The sequence below is a fragment of the Gavialis gangeticus genome, unplaced genomic scaffold, assembly GCF_001723915.1.
Source record: "Gavialis gangeticus isolate Ggan-Ray unplaced genomic scaffold, GavGan_comp1, whole genome shotgun sequence".
NCBI lineage: Eukaryota > Metazoa > Chordata > Crocodylia > Gavialidae > Gavialis > Gavialis gangeticus.
The window spans coordinates 17490274-17510238 of record NW_017729027.1 but is presented as its reverse complement, the minus strand read 5'-3'; the positions used below and the strand labels follow the sequence as shown (position 1 = coordinate 17510238).

Below are 19965 nucleotides of genomic sequence, written 5' to 3'. Positions count from 1 at the left end.
CCCCCCGATGAGTTTGTAGGTGGCCATGAGATCACCTCTCAGCCTCCTCTTGCAGAGGCTGAAGAGATTCAGGTTTCCCAATCGGTCCACATTAGGTTTTTTTCTGTAGGCCTTTAACCAGATGAGTGGCCTTCCACTGAACCCTCTCCAAGCCATCCACATCCCTCCCGAAGTGCAGCACCCAAAACTGGATGCAGTACTCCTGCTGCGGCTGACCAATGCCACAGAGAAGTATCACCTCCCTAGACCTGTTTGTGATGCACCTACTTATGCAAGAAAGGGTGCGGTCAGCTTTACTTATTACCTCATCACACTGGTGACTCATGTTCATTTTGGAGTTGACTACGACTCCGAGATCCCTTTCCGCAGTTGTCAGGGACAGCTGTTTGGGTTCATGTAATGTAATATTTTTTATAGTGATGTGGCACAAACAAGTTGTAAAATAACAAAGTTGTTTCATTACCTGTACTCTCATCCTCATCTCCAATTATTAGCTCCACTCACATTTTGCCTATCATGTCAAATAAGATGATGATCTCTCTTTGTAGACAGTTTTGCCTGTGCATTTGTATAAGACCAAGCATGTAATGCTGGAGGTGGCCATTAATAACTTCACTGAGGAATCCCAGTAATTGTGAAGGGAGACTCTAATGAAGGAATAAGAACTGGTGGAAAGCAGTCCTAAGCTGCTGTGTTCCCCAAAGAATCGCTTCTGTTTTTTTTTAAAGATAGAATGCAAGAGGATACCAATTTCAGACATGATGCATGTCCCTTACAAATATGATACCCATCATATCCATGGATGTATCAGATAAAGGTTGATTGGGAACATGTGAGGAAAGTCAGGTTGGTTCCTATCATTTTACATAACTCAAAAGGCTAAAATATATAAAAGCATCATTTATTAAGAACCATAAAGTATCTCCTGTAAGTTTTGGGGACTGTTGTTCCAGGAATTCAAATAGAACTTTAAGTTATGTCTCCAAACCCTGGTTATCCAGAACTTGAAGTTTCCTGAATATTGCTTATGGCCCAAGACGTTTATTGATTAGCTGGCTTCATAGGAAAACAGAATAGAGCTTTCTATGTTACCCATTTCCCCAAGGCTAACTGAAGAGAAGAGAGAAGGAACAGAAATTGTTTGGGATTCCAGGTACAAACGTAACTCTTTATTAGGGTAGTACAATACAGAACAGAGCAAAATAAGTAAACTCTAAGACTACAATTTACAGTAGTATTAAGTAGGCTATTTTACCATCCCCTGGCAGGGCTATCAAGGATTTAATGGCCACAAGCTAAGATGTTTTCCAGCAGAAGCAACATCTCAGTCAAACTCCAATGTTTTCTTATACCCAGTGTGATACAACTATATATACACAGTAGTGGATCCAAGAAAAGGGTAAGGGTGGTGTGCCCCCCTCTTCTCCACCCTCATCTTTGGGCTCTTGCTAGAGCTCTGAGAGAGCAATAAGCTCAGAGTTCACCAACTGATCAGAGCACAATCTGGCCAGAGCCCCCACTTTCTCATGGCTCTGGAGCACAGGGTATGGATCATAGAATAAATGGACTGGAAGGGACTTGGGAGATCATCAAGTCCATTACCCTCCTGCCCATGGTAGGGGACTGAGCTCAAATTAGCTCAAAGAGGTGCTTATCCAGCCTCCTCTCAAACACCTCTAAGGATGGTGACTGCACCACCTCTGCCAGGAGTATGTTCCAGGTTCCATTACCCTTCCTTACGGAGAAGTTCTTCCTTCTGTCCAGTCAAAATCTTCCCTCTATTAGTTTGTTACCACTGGTCCTCGTCTTCCCCAGGAGTGTCTTCTTGAAGAATGCTGCTGCTGTTCTCCCTACACCTCCTTCCCACTCTCTGCTGAATTCAGCAGCAGTGGAAGGAAGGGGATGAATGGTGGTGGCAATGCTCACCCTGTGGGATCCAGAATAGGGCAAAAGCAGGGGTTCTGGCATGACTATGTGGTGAGAGCTCACTGAGGCACAGCCAAAGGGAGGTGCAACCATGTTGCCACACCTTCTGGATCTGCCCCTGTATACACATCATTTAGTACAATGTCAGGCATGCACAGAAACTGTGCCACATACCTACAGGTCTGGTACTTTTCCATTAACTATTTGTTTGTCCTACTCTGTCATTCATAACCTGTAACTTATACCAATTCAAACTGTGTAAAGCCTGCAATGGAGTGCTTTAGATTAATACTCTTCATTTTAGAATGACTGAATAGGCCTGTATGGAGTATCTTACCCCAGTGTCACTCATCATCAAGGAGCAAGGTTTCTGCAGACTTCTTCATCAAGATCAGAAACATTATCACCTGTGCATTGCAGAAATATTAGCAGAGATTGCAGGTAGATTCTTATGATTTGCTACCAGAGTGTATGTTTAATCTCTGATTTTTAGTGTCCTGTAAGATTATGAATTTTTGTTCTCAGGCCTGTCTTCTGCAGGTGATCTATAGATCACCCTGAGCAAAAAAATTGAGAAGGCCATACTTGGCATTATAGCTGCCACAAGCCTGTACACTAACATCCCACACCACAAAGGTGCAGATGCCTGCCTGAAACAGTTACAAGAACACAAACTACCCTCAGATTTGCAAGCACAATGTATTGCTCAAATAATATGCTACATCTTCCCTCACAGCCTTACTTTCAACAACTGACACATCTTCCAAACTTCTTCCAAGAATACAGCTATGAGCACAAATATAGCTGCCCAATATGCCAGCTTCTTCATGATCCACTTGGAAGAAGAATTTTTAGAAAACCACTATACTTACATTGCACATACTGTTTTCATCAACTGGACTGAACACCTAGACTTGCTTACTGACTTCCATCACAGGTTCAACAACTCACCTTTCTATCAAATTTTCTCTGGTATACTCCTACACTAACATCAACTTCCTAAATAATACAATCCGCAGCTGGGATGGTACCGTAAAACTCACTGTATCCGAGAACCTCAAACCATCTTGCTTATGTCCACAAGACCAGCAATCAACCCAGGCATACCAAGAAACCTGAAGTCTATAGAGAGGCCCTCAGATATCAACACATCTGCTCTTGAGAAGAATTCTTGTGACATCTGCCTGACCAAACTAAAAACGGTCATTACCAGCAAAGAAATAACAGTCTATACCTTGGAAGAGCCACCCTGACATTACTTTCTGCAGTATAAAAAGAAAAAATGAACTGACCACACACCTCTCGTTGTCACTTACCATCCCACACTGGACCTGAAAAGACAGATCATCAAACAGAATCAGGCCTTGAGAAAAATATTCCCAACATTTCTGTTCCTGACTTTCAACACCCTCCCTCCACCAACTTTAATCATTGGACGCAAAATTGGGCCCAAATGATCCGGAGACAACAGGGCGGACCCTACAATGAGAGACTGCGGGACCTGAACCTGTTCAGCCTTCACAAGCAAAGGTTGAGGGGGGACCTGGTGACCATCTGTAAACTCACTAGGGGAGACCAGAAGGTTTTGGGAGAGAACTTGTTTCCCCTAGTGCCCCCTGGCATAACAAGGAATAACGGCCACAAGTTGTTGGAGAGTAGGTTTAGATTAGACATCCGTAAGAACTGCTTCACAGTTAGGGGAGCTAGGATCTGGAACTAACTTCCAAGGGAAGTGGTGCTGGCTTCTACCCTGGGGGTGTTTAAGAGGAGGCTTGATGCTTACCTAGCTGGGATCATTTGAGCCCAGATTTTTCTCCTGCCCAGGCAGGGAGTCAGACTTGAAGATCTACAAGGTCCCTTCTGACCCTACTTCTATGATTCTATGAAAAGCCCTGCTGATCAACAGACACCAAATTAGATGCAATCCTGCCTTAACAATATATGCAAAACCTGTCCGTGCATCTCCACGACCACTGCAATCAACACCCTCAAGAATGAACCCATCAGAAATCTCAGATCCTATACTTGTCCATCCCAGAATGTGGTATACTTCCTCCAGTGCACAAAGTGCCCTTATGCAGCCCATGTGGGTAAAATGAGACAAAAATGACTCTCTGTAATAAACAAACACAGCAAAAAGATACACACAGCAATGGGTAGGAAAATTTATTTTCTGACCTCACAATCTTTGTGCTCAAGGGTAACTTGCAGACAACCTTCAGAAGACGGGCCTGGGAACAAACATTCAAATACTACTGGACACTGAAAACCAGAGATTAAACACACATTAGATTATGATGAGCCATAAAGCTAGTTGTAATCTCTGAGGTGCTGATGACCCTCTTCCCTCTTGACTGGGCTTTAATCCAATATACAATATTACTACCCCCTGCCCCCTACTACCACCAAAAAAGAAATTCCTTGCCTCTGGCGTAAAGGAAGCCAGTTAAAAATATATAATTGGATGCATCTACACGAGGCATTTACTGTGCAGGTGACTAATTAAATGTGCAGTAAATTTCTCAGCATCTACATGTACATCCCTATTAGAGTGCATGAAACTAATTAACTCCTCAACAGGGACCCTTTTTTATGTGCAGCAGCATATGTGTAGTTGCTGCCCCTGCTAGCTGGGGCACAGGGTTCTTCAGTGCAGGACAAGCCAGCAGGCAGCCCCCATGTTGAGGAACATTGCACCCCACCCACCCACAGACTGGCACATGGAGATGGGGGTGCAGCTGGCCCAGGGCTGTTAACCCATCTCCATGTGCTGTGGAGCACATGTGGAGACAGAGGAGCAGCCAGCCTTGAGCTGGCTTCAAGTGCCTCCCCGTGGCTGGCCAGGGACCAATGTGCTTCAGTGTGGGGGCTATCTGTCAGCTAGCCCCCTCCTGAAGCACCCTGTGCCCCAGCCAGGCCCTTCTCCTTTCCCCCTCCCACAGCACATAGAGCCCAGTTGGAGCAGCTCTGGGCTGGCAGGCTGACTCCCTAGGTCCCCTGGCAGCTCAGACCAGGCTCCATACAGTGCAAACAAATAAACTGTGAAACAAATTGCGCTGCAGTTTTTTGCTTCAGGGAGCACATACAAGCAGTGCACCTGGGAGCAAAAACTCCAGAGCTTTTATTCAGCCACATTAATTGCACGTGTAGATGGGCCTACTGTGTTCAAAATCAGATATGTTATGATGTGATAGCTCAGGCAGGCCTTGCCTCCTGGTAATGTAATTACACAGTGCTTTACTACCCTCCTCTTGAGCAATTTTTTTTTGTACCTAACCTACACCTCCCTTGCTACAAATTGAGACTCTTGTTTCTTGTTTTGTCATTTGTCACCACTGAAAACATTCTGGCTCCATCCTCTTTGGAACCACCCTTCAGGTAGTTGAAGGCTGCTATTAAATCCCCACCCCCTGGTGTTTTCCCTTCTCTAGACTAAAAAAGCCCATTTCCCTCGGTCTTTCCTCATAAGTCATGTCCCCCAGCCCTCTCATCAAACTGAACACAGCACTCCAGATGTGGCCTCACCAGTGCTGAGCAGAGGAGAATAATCACTTCCTTTGACCTACTGGTAACACACCCACCAATGCAGCCCAGTATGCCATTAGTCTTCTTGGCAACAAGGGCACACTGCTGACTTGTATTCAGCTGCTTGTCCACTGTAACTCCAAGGTGCTTTTCTGCAGAGCTGCTGCCCAGCCAGTCAGCCCCCAGGCTGTAGTGGTGCATGGGATTGTTGTGTCCTGAATGCAGGACTTTGCACTTGTCCCTATTGAACCTCATGAGATTCCTTTTGGCCCACTTCTCCAATTTGTCTAGGTCACTCTTAATCCTAGCCCTACCCCCTAAGATATCTACTACTCCCCTCAGATTAGTGTCATCTTCACACTTGCTGAGGGTGCATACTATGCCATCTTCCAGGTTGCTGGTGAAAACATTGAATATAACCGGCCCCAGGACTGACCCCTGGGGTACTCCACTTGATACTAGCTGCCAACTACACATTGAGCCATTGATTACTGCTCTCTGAGCCTAATGCTCCAGCCAGTTCTTATCCACCTTACAGTCCATTCATCCAGCACATACCTTAGCTTGCCTGCAAGACTGTTGTGGGAGACCATATCAAAAGTCTTGCTAAAATCAAGGTACACCACATCCACCAGTCCCCCCACATCCACAGATCCAGTCACTTTATCATAGAAGGTAATCAGGTTGGTCAGCCATTACTTGCCCTGGTGAACCCATGCTGACTGTTCCTAAACACCTTTTTCTCCTCCAAGTGCTTAGAAATGGATTCCTTGAGGATATGCTCCGTGATTTTTCCAGAGACTGAGGTGAGGCTGACTGGTCTGTAGTTCTCTGAATCCTCCTTCTTACCTTTGTTATATATGGACACTGGTGACATGTAGGGGGTATACCCCCTGTCAGGCCGTGCTCCCTGCTTAGGCTCCAATATGCTTAGGTGCTCCCCTGTGAGCACCGGCCAGAATGAAGCGGTGGATGAGGCGGCTGCATGAGTGCGATTGGCCATGGGGGACCCCCCCCAGTTGGTGAGATTGGCCATGGGGGGACCCCCACACCCAGGAGCTGACTGGTCACTGGGGGCACATGCTCCCCCTGACTCAGATGGCACCAGTCGCCCATAAATATGGACACTAAGTTAGCTCTTTTCCAATCATCCAGGACCTCTCCTGATTGCAGTGAGCTTTCAAAGATGAAGGCCAATGGCTCTGCAATCACATCAGCCAATTCTCTCAGCACCCTCAGGTGCATCCCATCCAGCCGCATGGACATGTACATGTCCAGCTTTTCTAAATAGTCCCTAACCTGTTCTTTCACCACTGAGGGCAGCTCACCTCCTCCCCAAACTGCGCTGCCCGGTGTAGTGGTCTGGGAGCTGACCTTGCCTGTGAAGACTGAGGTATAAAAGGCATTGAGCACTTCAGTCTTTTCTGCATCATCTATCATGAGGTTGCCTCCCCCATTCAGTAAGGGACCCACACTTTCCCTGATCCTCCTCTTGCTTCTGACATACTTGTAGAAACCCTTCTTGTTACCCTTCAGATCCCTTGCTAGCTGCTACTCCAATTGCACTTTGGCCTTCTAGATTTCATCCCTGTCTGCCCGATCAATGCTCTTATATTCTTCCCTAGTTATTTGTCCAAGTTTCCACTTCTTATAAGCTTCCTTTTTGTGATTTAGTTTACTGAAGAGTTCCTAGCTAAGCCAAGCTGGTCTTCTGCCACACTTGCTAGTCTTCCTGCACATCAGGATGGTTTGTTCCTGCACTCTCAGCAAGACTTCTTTGAAGTACAGCCAGCTCTCCTGGACTCCATTCCCCCTCAGTCTGGCTTCCCAGGTATCCTACCCATGAGTTCTCTGAGTGTGTTGAAGTTTGCTTTTCTGAAGTTCAGGGTCCTTACTCTGCTGCTTCCCATCCTCCCTTTCCTCAGGATCCTGACCTCTATCATCTTGTGATCACTGCTGCCCAAGTTGCCATCCAATGGGACATATTACTGTGCTAGTCAACCTAGATGTTCATTTTTTGCTAGATTAGGGGTTAAATTTATATGAATATCACTGCTGATCAAATTCTGTGACACATGGGAAACATAAACCACATACCTGGCATGTCAGTTTGAGGCTGAAACATTAGCACTACAGAGGTAAGCTGCCATGCTCTACTGTAGTAGGATACAACAGCAGGGAGCCAAGGCTTCTTATTTTCTGACTGCTCTGTCATGGATCTCAGTGATTGGTGATCATAATAGGATGTGCTTTAATTTGGGCATATCCACACTTTATTTGGAAGAGCAATTGAACATTGAAGTTTAAGGTGTTCTATTGTTATAGAAGAGAAAAATGTGAGCCAGGGAATAATTACATTTTTCTAATTAAAAGTCAACAAGGAAAAGTGCATGTTTCTACAGTGCCTGATTGAAGGTTCTAGGAACTAGCAAAATATAAAAAAGAAATGAAAAAAAGCAGTTCCCTCTGACCATTAATTGGCACTCCCCCAAAATACCCCTGAATAGCAAAAGCACATAACTTCCTTTGCTCCTGAGTATGACTGTAAACTGCATCTGACTGGAAGGCCTGGTGACAAAGCGGTATAGCTACTCATGGTAGGGTAACTCCTATAAAATACCACAGTGTTGCAGTCTCCAGAATAAGGCAAGTATAAGGCTCCTCAGAAGGAGCCCCCACTGCCTTGTGGATACTCCTTGGTTACAGAAAGGCTAAGGGACATCTCCGTGACAGAAACACACTCTTACTAAGGTGTTAAGCAGTCAGTAGCAGTTCTTATCTGGTGCTCTCTGGCAGAAGCTACAACCATTGAGACATGGAACATCTAGACTCAGTCTGGCCTTTGAATTCTGTATCAGTGGTCTAAAGGTAGGTTCTGGGCAGCTTCCACTCCTCCATACTCTTGCCTAGGTGTACATGTTAAAGGTCTTGATGTGATGGCCATAGGACTCTGTAAAAGGCAATTCATCAGGCACCTGACTAGAACTCTTACATGTACCCCCTGATCCATAGGATAAATGGTTGCCTACAACTTCTTTTACAGAGGCACTGGGTTTTGCAGCAGAGGTAGAGGAAGTGAGATGCAGAAGCAAATTGGAGAGGTGGATTCATTAAGATAAAGAAGATATCTAAAGCTACAACATAATGAAATCAACCAGGGATAAAGTTTGGAGAAAACAAAGGGAAAGGATGTGTTCCATGATGGAAAGTAGGAGATAGAAGAAGGTACAACCACCAAGAAAGAAAACAATAAAGGGGTCATACAAGAGAGGGGGTCCAGCTAAGTAATCAACCATGAAAGCCCAGTAAAGCAAGTCAATGAGGTGGCTGTTGTCTCAAAAACAGGCACACACAGTAGGCTGTGTAAACAGGTTAGTAAACCTGCTGATTCACAAGCTGGCTTTGCCCTGTGGGAGCTCCTCCACCAGTCCTTTAAATGGTTATAGCCCTTGCTCAAACAAACAAATGAACCAGCAAACCAAAACCTGCAGCCCTTGTCCAGGCAGTGGGAGAAGCACTTTTGCTCTGGTCTCTACCTGGTATCAAGCTTATCTGGGTTCCAGTTTGCCTCCTACCCACAGACCACTTCTTCTCCTAACTTGATTCTCCCTGTTCTCGCACCTCACTTTTTAATATGTACTCAGGGAGTACCCTGATGGTTAATTGCCCACACCTGGGCTTCTACAACAGGACTGTCTGATCCCACGTAAAGGGCCAGCCCACCCTGTTACAGATGGAGATAGGATTTATCCAAGAGTTGTTTACTAGAAATCTTTATCAGTAAAATTTCAGTGGAATGAGGTGGCAAAAAGCCAAACTGAAAAGGATCCAAGATTTAGCAGCAAAGAATCCCAAACAGTTACATTAGGCAGCACAGTAATCATACTTTGAAATCACTGGAAGCAGAGAGATGTCACGCGAATGGAGTCAGGTTTTTCTACTGTAGAACAGAGGCAAGTTTGAAAAGAAGAAAGGCAAAAGGATCAGATGAGAGACAAAGATTGTGAATGAGTCAAAGAGGAGGAATAATGGCCTGAGGGAGGGAGTCATAAGGTGGGCGAGGAAGAAAAGGCAAAGCAAGTGGAAAATTATTCAAACTGTTTCAGCATGTTCCTTTTCAGCCCAGTCATCCTGAGTTAACATGTGGCAATTCCAATCAACTCTGCATATAGATTTAGTTACAGAAATCAGGCAGGCAACAAAAATATATTTTTTCTCTACACTCAGAAATAATATTTCTAAATTATTGCACAACTGATCATATCTACATAAAGTAATAAAAGCTTAATCAATATGGTATTTTACACACATCTATGCTACTCCAGCCATTTCCCTTCTTCTGAAAGGAAAGGCTTATCTGGGGCCTGGGACTCTAGTGGATATGACCACTGGTGGCAGGGGGGCAAGCAAGGGCTGTGCGAGACAGCCTTAGGTCACCCTGCAGCTGTATGGCCCAGCAGTGCTTGCATACCTCTTGCCTGGCTCATTGTAACTTGCCCACCTTCACCTTGGCTATGGTGGCCAATGCTTCTGGTACACCAGCTGCTGCTTCCACCACTGCTGCCAACCCATGCCCCAGGCTGAATCAAGCCCATGAAGAGACCTGTGATCTGGATCCATCCTGGGGTCCAAGGTGAGTTGGACACCCCTGTGTTATAGGAATGTGTTGAAACAAAGCCACATTTTTAGGAAACCTGTGTAAGGTTTTCTTCCAGGTTTTTGACTCTAATAGTGAGGCGTTTAAAGATTGATCTGGATTTCACTACTCTTTGGATCTGCTTAAAATATTGGTGGTCAGGTCTATGAGAGATGTATTTCTCTAATAGTGACCACATCTTTATTCATTCCTCAGAACACAGGAGAAAGTTCTCTCTTTGGACTGCAGCTCAGGTTCATGTCTTGAAAATTCTCCAAACTTCTCCTGGGATTTTTGCTAGCTTCTCTCCATGTTTTAGCCTTCTAGCAACTCCATTCCCATGGTCGCAAAAGCTATCAGCTAGTACTTTTTATCTTTTTAAGTTCCTTTCATTCTAACCAGTCATACCAGTAGTGCATTAACCATCCCATGGTGCATCCAGTAGCAAACAGCAATCAGCTGCCTGGCTTGGCTCCCATTTTTGCTAAATGCTGTTTTCTGAATTTCCAAGTCTGTTAAAGTGTATCTGCAGTTGCTAGCAGTGTGCTGCAGCTCATTATAATGTAACCAAAAGAAACATGCCACTGAGAAGGGCTTCCAGTAGCACAAGAAATCAGCAAAAAGCTATCTACTGAAGCCAAACATCTTTTGCTTTGCCTCTTTTTCATCTGCATCAAATCCAAAGTAACTAGGTACAGCAAGGAAGTTTTTCACTAGTCTTCTATCTCTACCCCTTAGCAGAGCCTGAGAAATCTGTCCTGTGGGAACTGTAGTGTTGTACTTTTCATGTCACTGCAGGCTGAAGTAACTGAAAAATGAAATATAAGATGTAAGGGCCATGCATATAGAAGGCACAGCTAGTAAACATCATTCTGTTCAAGTGCAGAATTTTTTTTTTTTGCTTTATTATGATGTCAACACCAGTCCTCAGTATATTCCTACTGAAATTGAAAAATTACATTCAGAAGGTCAACAGTAAGGTCTCTGCATAGGTAGCTACCATAAGATGTTTAGCTAGTATGACATGAGGTGGCAACTTCCAAGTGCTCAGACCACTGCACTTGCAATGATACATGCCCCAGCAGAATATTGTGTTCCTGTATGGTTCAGAAGTTGTTACACTAAAAAGCTTGACACTGACATAACAGTGAACTGAGACTCATAATAGGCTAAACAACTTACACATATACAGATGTACTCCCTGTACTCTCGGGCATTAGACCAGGTGATATAAGAAACAGACCCTAACTGGCAATAGAGACAAGGGATGACAAAAATCACCTGCTCCATCACTGTTATCTGAAGACCTGAACAGATGGAGGCTTAAGGGGTTTAAAAGTTGTAAACTCATTGTATGTGGAGCCCACAAGTTCCTGGCAGAGAGTGGGGACACTGAACTAAATCTGTGGGCAGCAACAGAGTGGACCAACTGCTGGGAAAGGTCAGACCTATTCCTAAGGCATTTTATACCAACACCAAATGCATGGACAACTGGCGCCTCCCGAGTCGGGGGGGGACATGAGGGTGCTGCCTGAATCAGGGGGGCTGATCACACAGAATAGGGTGTCCCCCTGTGACCAATCTTGCTGACCGGGGGGGGGGTCCCTGCAGTCAATTGCACCGACCTGGAAGTGCATGTGGGGCACCTGGAAGTGCCAGCAGTGCTTCTCCTAGCACCCCCACTTCCTGGCCAGCACTGCCACCAGCCCCCATGCCTGTCACCTAAGCAGGGAGCACTGGCTCTCAGGGTGTGCACCAGTACTCTCAGAGGGTGCATGTGCACCCCTATACACCCTCTATGTGTTGCCACTGACCAAATGAGTCCCCCATTGGGCACAACCTTGACAGAAAAGCATAGGTCAGACTAAAAAGAGTGAGATCTAGATCTGGATGCTTCAAAATAACACTGTAGAAGATAAATGTTTTGGCCACCCCCCTGTGTGAATGTGGTGTCAAGCAAACAGTACAGCACTTAACTGAAAGCTATGATTTTTACAGATGCCTGGGTGTGGGGTAGTTGAAATCCACATATTGAGACATAATGCAAAACAATGGCTCATGGATTTGGAAGGTGATATCTGACACCGTACTGCTATGTATGACAGAGAGAAATACCAGTGTTATTGAACTTGTTAACATACCAGCAAACGTAAACATATATGTTAGTCTGTGCTGCTTATTAACTATCTACAAACACTGAATATAGATACACAGTTTTGTACAGAATTATCACTGTAGCTTTCCTCCTAAAGATGAAGGGCTTCAGGCTTTAGAAACTTACCAGTGAAGTATGTGAGCTGTCTCACTACTCTCCAACTTTGCAAAATATCTTCTTTCTACTGATTCCTGCTGTAATCAGGAAATTGTATAATGTGCCTTAAGGTTATTTTCTGGCATCATCTCTATCAGCATTAGATCACTAGCCATTATGCTTGTACCATAGAAGTTCCCATAATAGCCCCCAGATCAGGAGCTGCAGTGTACAACACTCCTAGCCCTGCCTCAAACAACTGATGTTCATCAGCAGATCTGAAGAGTTGTTCTTGCATATATATATATATATATCATAATTGACCTTGGTGCTACATTTCAATATACTATATTACTTGTTGGCATCTCCTGCTCTCAACTGCTGGCTCTACTGCTGTTGTATGTGCTTTCTAAGAGTGTTGGAGAGTTTCATAGTTTCATAGTTTCTAGGGTCGGAAGGGACCTGAGCAGATCATCTAAACCGACCCTCTGCCACGGCAGGAAAGAGTACTGGGGTCAAACGACCCCAGTAAGGTGGTAATCCAAACTCCTCTTAAAAACCACCAGGGTGGGAGCCTGCACCACTTCACTTGGAAGCTGGTTCCAGACTCTAGCCGCCCTGACCGTGAAGTAGCACCTCCTGATGTCCAACTTAAACCTTCCCTCCGCCAGCTTGTGACCGTTGTTCCTGGTCACTCCTTGCGGCGCTCGGGGGAACAGGGACTCCCCCAGCGCCTGCTGATCCCCCCTAACCAGTTTATAACAGGCCACAAGATCCCCCCTCAGCCTTCTCTTTTGAAGGCTGAACAGGTTCAGGTCCCGCAACCTTTCCTCATAGGACCTACCCTGCTGTCCCTTGATCATACGAGTGGCCCTCCTCTGGACCCTCTCGATGCTGTCCACATCCCTCTTAAAGTGCGGCGCCCAGAACTGGACGCAGTACTCCAGCTGCGGCCTGACCAGTGCTGCATAGAGGGGGAGGATCACCTCCTTGGACCTGCTCGAGATGCATCTGTGTATGCACGACAAGGTGCAGTTGGCCTTCCTAGCCGCCTCCCCACATTGCCGACTCATGTTCATCTTGGAGTCAATAATGACTCCCAGATCCTTTTCCACCTCTGTGCTGACAAGAGGGGAGTTCCCCAGTTCTTCAGTCCTGTCATGGTATTTGATTGCCTTCAGTAATCTTTCATATGCTTCAGTGTATTTTCAGTGCTGCTTATTTGTCATGGACAAAAGAGACTGTGTGCAGTGTGAAAGACAAGGGCCTGGGCCAAGCCCCTGATACAAGATCTCTAAAAGGATAAACTGAATCTAAGTGCCTAAACCTTTTGCAAAATCCAGATTTAAATCTAGATTTTGAGTTCCTTATTTGGCAATGTTTTGACCTAGAGTTTTGGTTGAAGCACACTTCTGGTGACATAAGACATCTATGGTACAGGAGACATTGTATATGGTTTACCATTGTGTTGTCCTGTTCAATGCTGCTTTCTGTGCCATTTGGTTAGTCCATTAGTCACTTACTCACAGCTGTTTTCATTTTACCACAAGACTGGCTGCAGTGTGATAAAAATCTTACAAGTTCAAATTCTGATGAGGTTGCAAACTGTGAATTCCCAAAAGAGGACTTAAGTACATTATCTGGAATCAGCCTCTTAAATTTCATGCTTGGCAAACTATGCTTTAGAGGATTCAGTGATAGCAGTGGCTGTTGTGTGTTATAGCATCTATTTCCCATTAAGCAGAGTAGTAATCAACCATCCTAGGGTGTTCTTGTCAACCCACTGTAAACAAATCCAGGTCTGTCCTGCTGCAGAGTCAGTTGGGTGTTTAATTTATTTCAGTTTATTTATATAATAAAATGGTGTGTGTCCATCATCTTATATATTTAGGCACATTATAGAGATTCAATGAAATCAGACAGTAAATATGCTGCCCACAGTAAACAACTTAAACAGCTCCTTTCTTATGCTACCAGAACTATGAATAACCCAGTGATGATCCCTAATTAAATATATGCCTAACCAAAAAGACTCATCTTGCTTCTCTCTCAAAAGGTCAGCGAAGTAAAGCTTTGGGGACCCTTTATTGAACAGGCCATACTATCTATAAACTTCAAGCAAGTACATTTAGAGCCAAGCATGGTTTGCCTTACCTCAGAGAATAATCTGATTCTAGCCCAGAGCTGTCTAACCAATGACCCACTAGTTACATCCAGCCTGCAAGGGGTTAATGTATCACCCCTGGGCTTGCACCCAGTCACCACACTTCAGTCCTTTGTGGCACCTACTGATAGGATTGGGTTTCCAGGCTTCTCCTCCCTCAGGAGCTTCTGGCTTCTGTCCTCACACCTGGGGGCAGGGTGTTGGCAGAGGGAGACCTCAGTTGCTATGTGGCCAAGGAGAGGTTACACACTCACATTGTGCTCAAGGCCAGGGAACCCAGGCTGCCTATGTAGCCCATGCAGTAGGCAGCAGGGAAGAGGAAGCTGTGCTACTTGCACTGCCAGGGAGGGGAACTGGCTGTCTGCTAGGGCTGTGCAAAATTTTGGCAGCCATTTTGTTTTTGAGGTGTTTCGGGCCATTTTGGCACCCGAAACATCAAATCCATATCAAAACGGGTGGCTCTGTAACATCTCTGAAATGAAACGAGGCATTTCAGAAATCTTTCAGAAAATTTTGGTATTTCAGAGCTGGGCTTGCAGAGAAACAGCTGTATGTTGCTGCCCTGCTGCGTGACTCTGCTCCACAGGGAGCAGAGATCTGCTCTGGGGTCTCCCTGCCGCTGCTGCCCACCCTGCACTGCCCCAGTGACGCGCAGCAGTGTGGGGCAGGCAGCAGGGGTGAGGAGACCCCCAGCACACATCTCTGCTTCCTGCGGAGCCAGGTCGCACAACAATTCATGCCTGCCGCACAACCTGGCTCTGCAGGGAGCAGGGATCTGTACCAGGGTCTCCTCACCTGCATGGAAGGCAGAGGCCCTCCCCCTCCCCCGAACGAGTCACCCATGGCCCTGTCCTGCTCCCCACTGGGGCCCTGCAGCCCCTAGCCCTGCCTGGCTGGGCAGTAGGGCTGTACAAAGCTTGCAGCTCGTTCAAAACAGATTCAGAGGAGATTCAGCCAAAACGAAACAGGACAGTGATCCGAAACGAATCACTGTCCTCCAAAACGGCCAAATCTGAAACTGAATCAAAACACAGCAGTTTCAGACAGCCCTACTGTCTGCATGGCAGTGGGGGAGCTGGGGTCTGCAACCTGAACGGCATGCTGCCCCAAAGTCTGAGGCCCTTCCATCCAGAAGTTGGACAGCTGCTATCCAATCCTTGGGCTAGGGACAGACATTCAAAAAGCCTGAGCCTGAATTGATTCGGTCTTTGCCAGGTTAGTCTAACCAGATTGTAAGTGGATAGATGTTCAGCACGTGGCTACAGTGGCTCAAGCCAGAAGCCCAGGGGCATTAGAACAGCCCTCCCTTCCACAGGGAAGCTGAGCTGAAGAGCGGGGGCATGCCCAGGCCCGGCCCACCGGCTCCCTGACAGCTGGGAGCAATCTGGATACACAGGGCTGCCCAGCCCCAGAGGGGAACTCTTCCCCCTCCTTCCTCTCCCCCACCACTGTGGGGTCAGGAAGGGGGCCCCGTTTGGCACTGGGGGATCTCTTCTCCGTCCTCCTCCCCCCACTGCAGTGGGGTGGGGAGGAGGGCTCTGTGAGGCTGCCTGGCCCCAGAGGGGGACTCTTCCCCCTGCTTCTCCCCCATCGCTGTGGGGTGGAAAGGTGGGGACTCTATGGGATGCTGCCCAGCCACAGAGGGGGACTCTTCTTCCCACTCCTCTCCACTCAGGGCAGGGGGAGGCTCTGTTTCATGCTGGGGGAAACTCCTTCCCCTCTTCTTCCTCCCTCCAGAGGGGCAGCAGAAGCGCGGAGTTCAGCTGGGCAGGGTGTGGGTGTGTGATGGAGGGTGGGGGGTGTAGGGACCCCTACACACTCCCCACATGGCATGCAGCCCCCACTACCTGGCAGCAGCAGCAGGCAGGGAGGTCCAGGTGCTCGTGCCTGGTGAAGGCGTGGCTCAGGCCACCACTGCACAGGGGGAGGGAGCAGAGCTTGCCTTATCTCTGTGACTCCGCTCCCTGAGCCTGAGCCTGCCGCAGGGGAAGCCCTGCACTGGAGCCAGCTGCTTCCCCCACTCCCCACTGTGCAGGTCCCACACTCTTCCAGGAGTGTAGGGAGCTCTGCCCCCTGCTTCCCTGCAGAGTCCAGTGCTGGGGCTTCCCCATTGTGAGTGCAGAGCTGCAGGTGCAACATGGAGCTGTGACAGAGGCAGCCAGTGCTGTGCTGGGGTGAGGTGTGCAGCCTGCCCAGCCATTTCTAGCCCCGCAGCCACTTCTAGCCCCTCCCAGCCCAGAGAGCATGCCAGGATACTGGGGGTATCCGATTTATCTTAAACCAGCAAGGGGTCTGGGACAAACATTGAATAAACCAGTTTGAGCCAAATAAGTTAAGTCTGATACTACAATACTACATTCAACCAGGTTTATCTCAAACCAGTTTCAGTCATTTTGAAACGGGTTTATGTGCACTGAATGTCTGTTCTGTTACAGGTTTAAACCAGTTTCTAATCACTTAAACCAGTTTGTGTGTAATGTCTGTCCCTAGCCCTAGCGACTAGTCATTTGAGTAAGAGGAAAGGATTTGTCCCTTGGAGAATCTCAGTGAAAGCACCTTGCACGATCTAAGCTGACATATGATTTTGTGAGCCTTGTTTCATCAGATAAGCTTATGCATCCCTGATTCAGTTAGTATATAAGGTGCGCCTCTGGCATGTCTTCTGCCTGACTTCATACTAACATGACTGACTACTTCTCTTTAATCTAAGCTGACATAGTGATGTATAGTAGAGATTCAGGGCAGAATTTTGTTTCATGTAGTGGATGACCAAAGCGGAGCTTGAGACTAACTCTAAGTTACCCAAAGAACTGTAGGAGGAAATTGTATAAATAAGTAAATATTATCTTTCTGTTGGGCCAAAGAGAGAAAATACTAGCAGCTACTACTCTACTACTGCTCTATAGCCATAGGACCAGAGCACTTCTCACAGAAGTGAGAAACTGTGATGAAGTATGTGGATCTATTTTTGAATAACTTCATAGTTCCCAGCATCACATAGCATAATAAAACAAGGTGTAAAATCATGACCACGTGAAGTCCAAGCTTACACTGGCTAGAAAAATAAATAGTAATAATGCTAAAACATCCAGAAAATAAGTGCTCCCACTCTTAGGCTGATTGCATGTGTCTAGAGTTGCTCTTTCCTGGACACTTCATCTGTTTCTTAGATTTTTACAACTGTTACATTGTGATCACTCATAGTCATCCTTAACTCCTGCTTGTCTCACTGCTGTCTTTTAAATCCAAATGTTCCACTATCATGATTTGTGATAGCTTGTATATATCCCACACAGCAATAGTTTGGAAAGGGTTAGTGCAAGTCCTAATTACTCTTCCATTTGTGAGCCAGCCAGTTAGAAGCAGCTGCTATAAAAGATGATAGCCCAGGCAGAATGAGGGCAGCAGATGGAGAAGTTGGAAGCTGCCCTGGAAAAATCTTCGAAGATGTGAGTTGAGAGAAGCTGTGGAAAGTTAGACTGACAGAAAGGGGAGGTAGGAATTAACAAGAGATTGTAGGGAGCTCAGCATTCGTGCCTGGAACTTGGATGACTGGATGAGTTCTTCTCACCCAGAGAAGGGAGAGGTGATGGCCATGGAGGTAAAGGGACCAAGGAATAGTAAGGGAAGAGGTCCAAAGCTGATGTATGTGAGCTTGGACCTTATGTTACCCTGAACCTCAGAACTACAGAGACAGAAAAGACCCTGGGTGACAGGAGGACTCCTCTGCCAGATCTGCTCACAAGGATGCTGCTGACAATTGCCATGGATGCTGCTGGATCCTATTCACAGGAACCAACCTTCAGCATGTGTTCCAATGAATATTTAATTATTAATAATACAGAGTAGAACAGCTCCAGCAGGAAAAGGGGAGAGGCGGACACTAGAGCAGTCCCAAGATGGATGGGTAAGGGTACTCCTCTGGGATATGTGGATCTGAGGTTCAAGCCTGTGATCTGACTCATCCAGTCTAGGAACTTTAACTTGAGTCTCTCTCATCTCCAGACACAGTCCTGCCCACTAATATTCTGGCATATTCTTGTCCTTCCTTTCTCATGGAAAAACTCCAGAAGGTTTGGTGTTTCTTCCAATAGAGAACAGGAATATTTTTTAAATCTCAAAGTTTTGTGTAGTAGTTTCTAGTGACTGTGGATATTAATTCCACTATCAGCTTGGCCTGTAAAAAATGTGGACTACTGCCCTTGGGGTACGTATAAAGTTTCACAGTTCTAAATGTGTCAGCTGCTGTTTACCCTGGAGTGTAGGTGATCTTTTAGATTTGCTGGGCCCAGACCACTGGGCAACTTCAAGGTATTCTCACTATTCTGTGGGAAGCCAAGTAAAAGCAAAGATTATTTTTGCAATAGAAAGTCCTTGATAAATGTTAGAGACCCTTTCCTGTATCATTTTGCTAAATGATGCATTTAATTACTTTCACTGATGGCATTTGGGGATGAGTGAAGTTCCAGAGCATTGCATAGCTGTGTCCATGTGCGACCCACTTTGATAATATTGGTCAAACTGCATACCTCCAGAAACAATGGTGCAACATTCCTTCTATAGTTAAACATTGGTTTTGTTTTCTTGAAAAAAGGGTTCTTATCACAGGCTAACCATGCAGTGATAAGATCTCTCTCAATCTGCATCCTGTGACTGAGTTACAAATTCTTTTGAATCATATTTCAAGATTAGACCTCTTTGAAAGCATTCCAATGTTAGAATTCCCAGCAGCATCTCTGAGTATCTAACCCACTAACTGGAGTTGTGAAAGGAATAGGACAAACCATTGATAGCTCTAGAAGCACTGTACATGTGCTCTTTAGATTGGGCAGGTCCAAAATTATTACAACTTTTTCAGGGCTGTTGGTTGTAGCCATGTTGATCTAAGGACATAGACAGGCAAGGTTCTTTGGGTAGATGCAGTATCTTTTATTAGACCAACTAACTAGTTGGAAAAAATGTTCCTTGCAAGTTCTGGGCCACAGATGCCCTTCTTCAGGCATAGGGAGACTCTGCTCATATTATGTGTTCTTCATGGTGGAAAATAAGCTAATTTGCAGCAACATGGAAGTCTGTGAAAATGTAAGTGAGTGGTAATTTGAGAGACAATGGGTAAAGATAGGAGGGGTGTGGCAGAAAGCCACCTTGGTTTCTCCCCAAAAATCTCTGCCCTGTGACACTGTGATTTAAATCTCTGTGCTGTGACCATTCAATTAGGGTGGGCCCAGCACACAGGGGACCACACCCTCAGCCTGTCTCTTTAGGGAACTTGAGCTGGCTGCATTCCTGAGGGAGGGGGAAACCTGCTCCCTCTGCCTACATGACTTGCATCACTTACCTGGGTAAGGGGTTTCTACCTGGGGAGCTGGAATCTGCCCAGTAACAGGTGATGCATTTCAGATTGGTTGGCTGACAGCCAACTGGGGCTGACCTCCGCTGGCCCAGGTGAATGAGGTCACAGGG

The 19965-nt window shown here is 46.1% G+C and overlaps 1 protein-coding gene across 1 annotated transcript in view; it reads left to right on the top strand.

Annotated features, from left to right (window-relative positions):
• KCNQ5 (potassium voltage-gated channel subfamily Q member 5) overlaps nucleotides 1-19965 on the top strand; it is an 849165-nt gene that overhangs the window by 645934 nt on the left and 183266 nt on the right. The window lies entirely within an intron of this gene.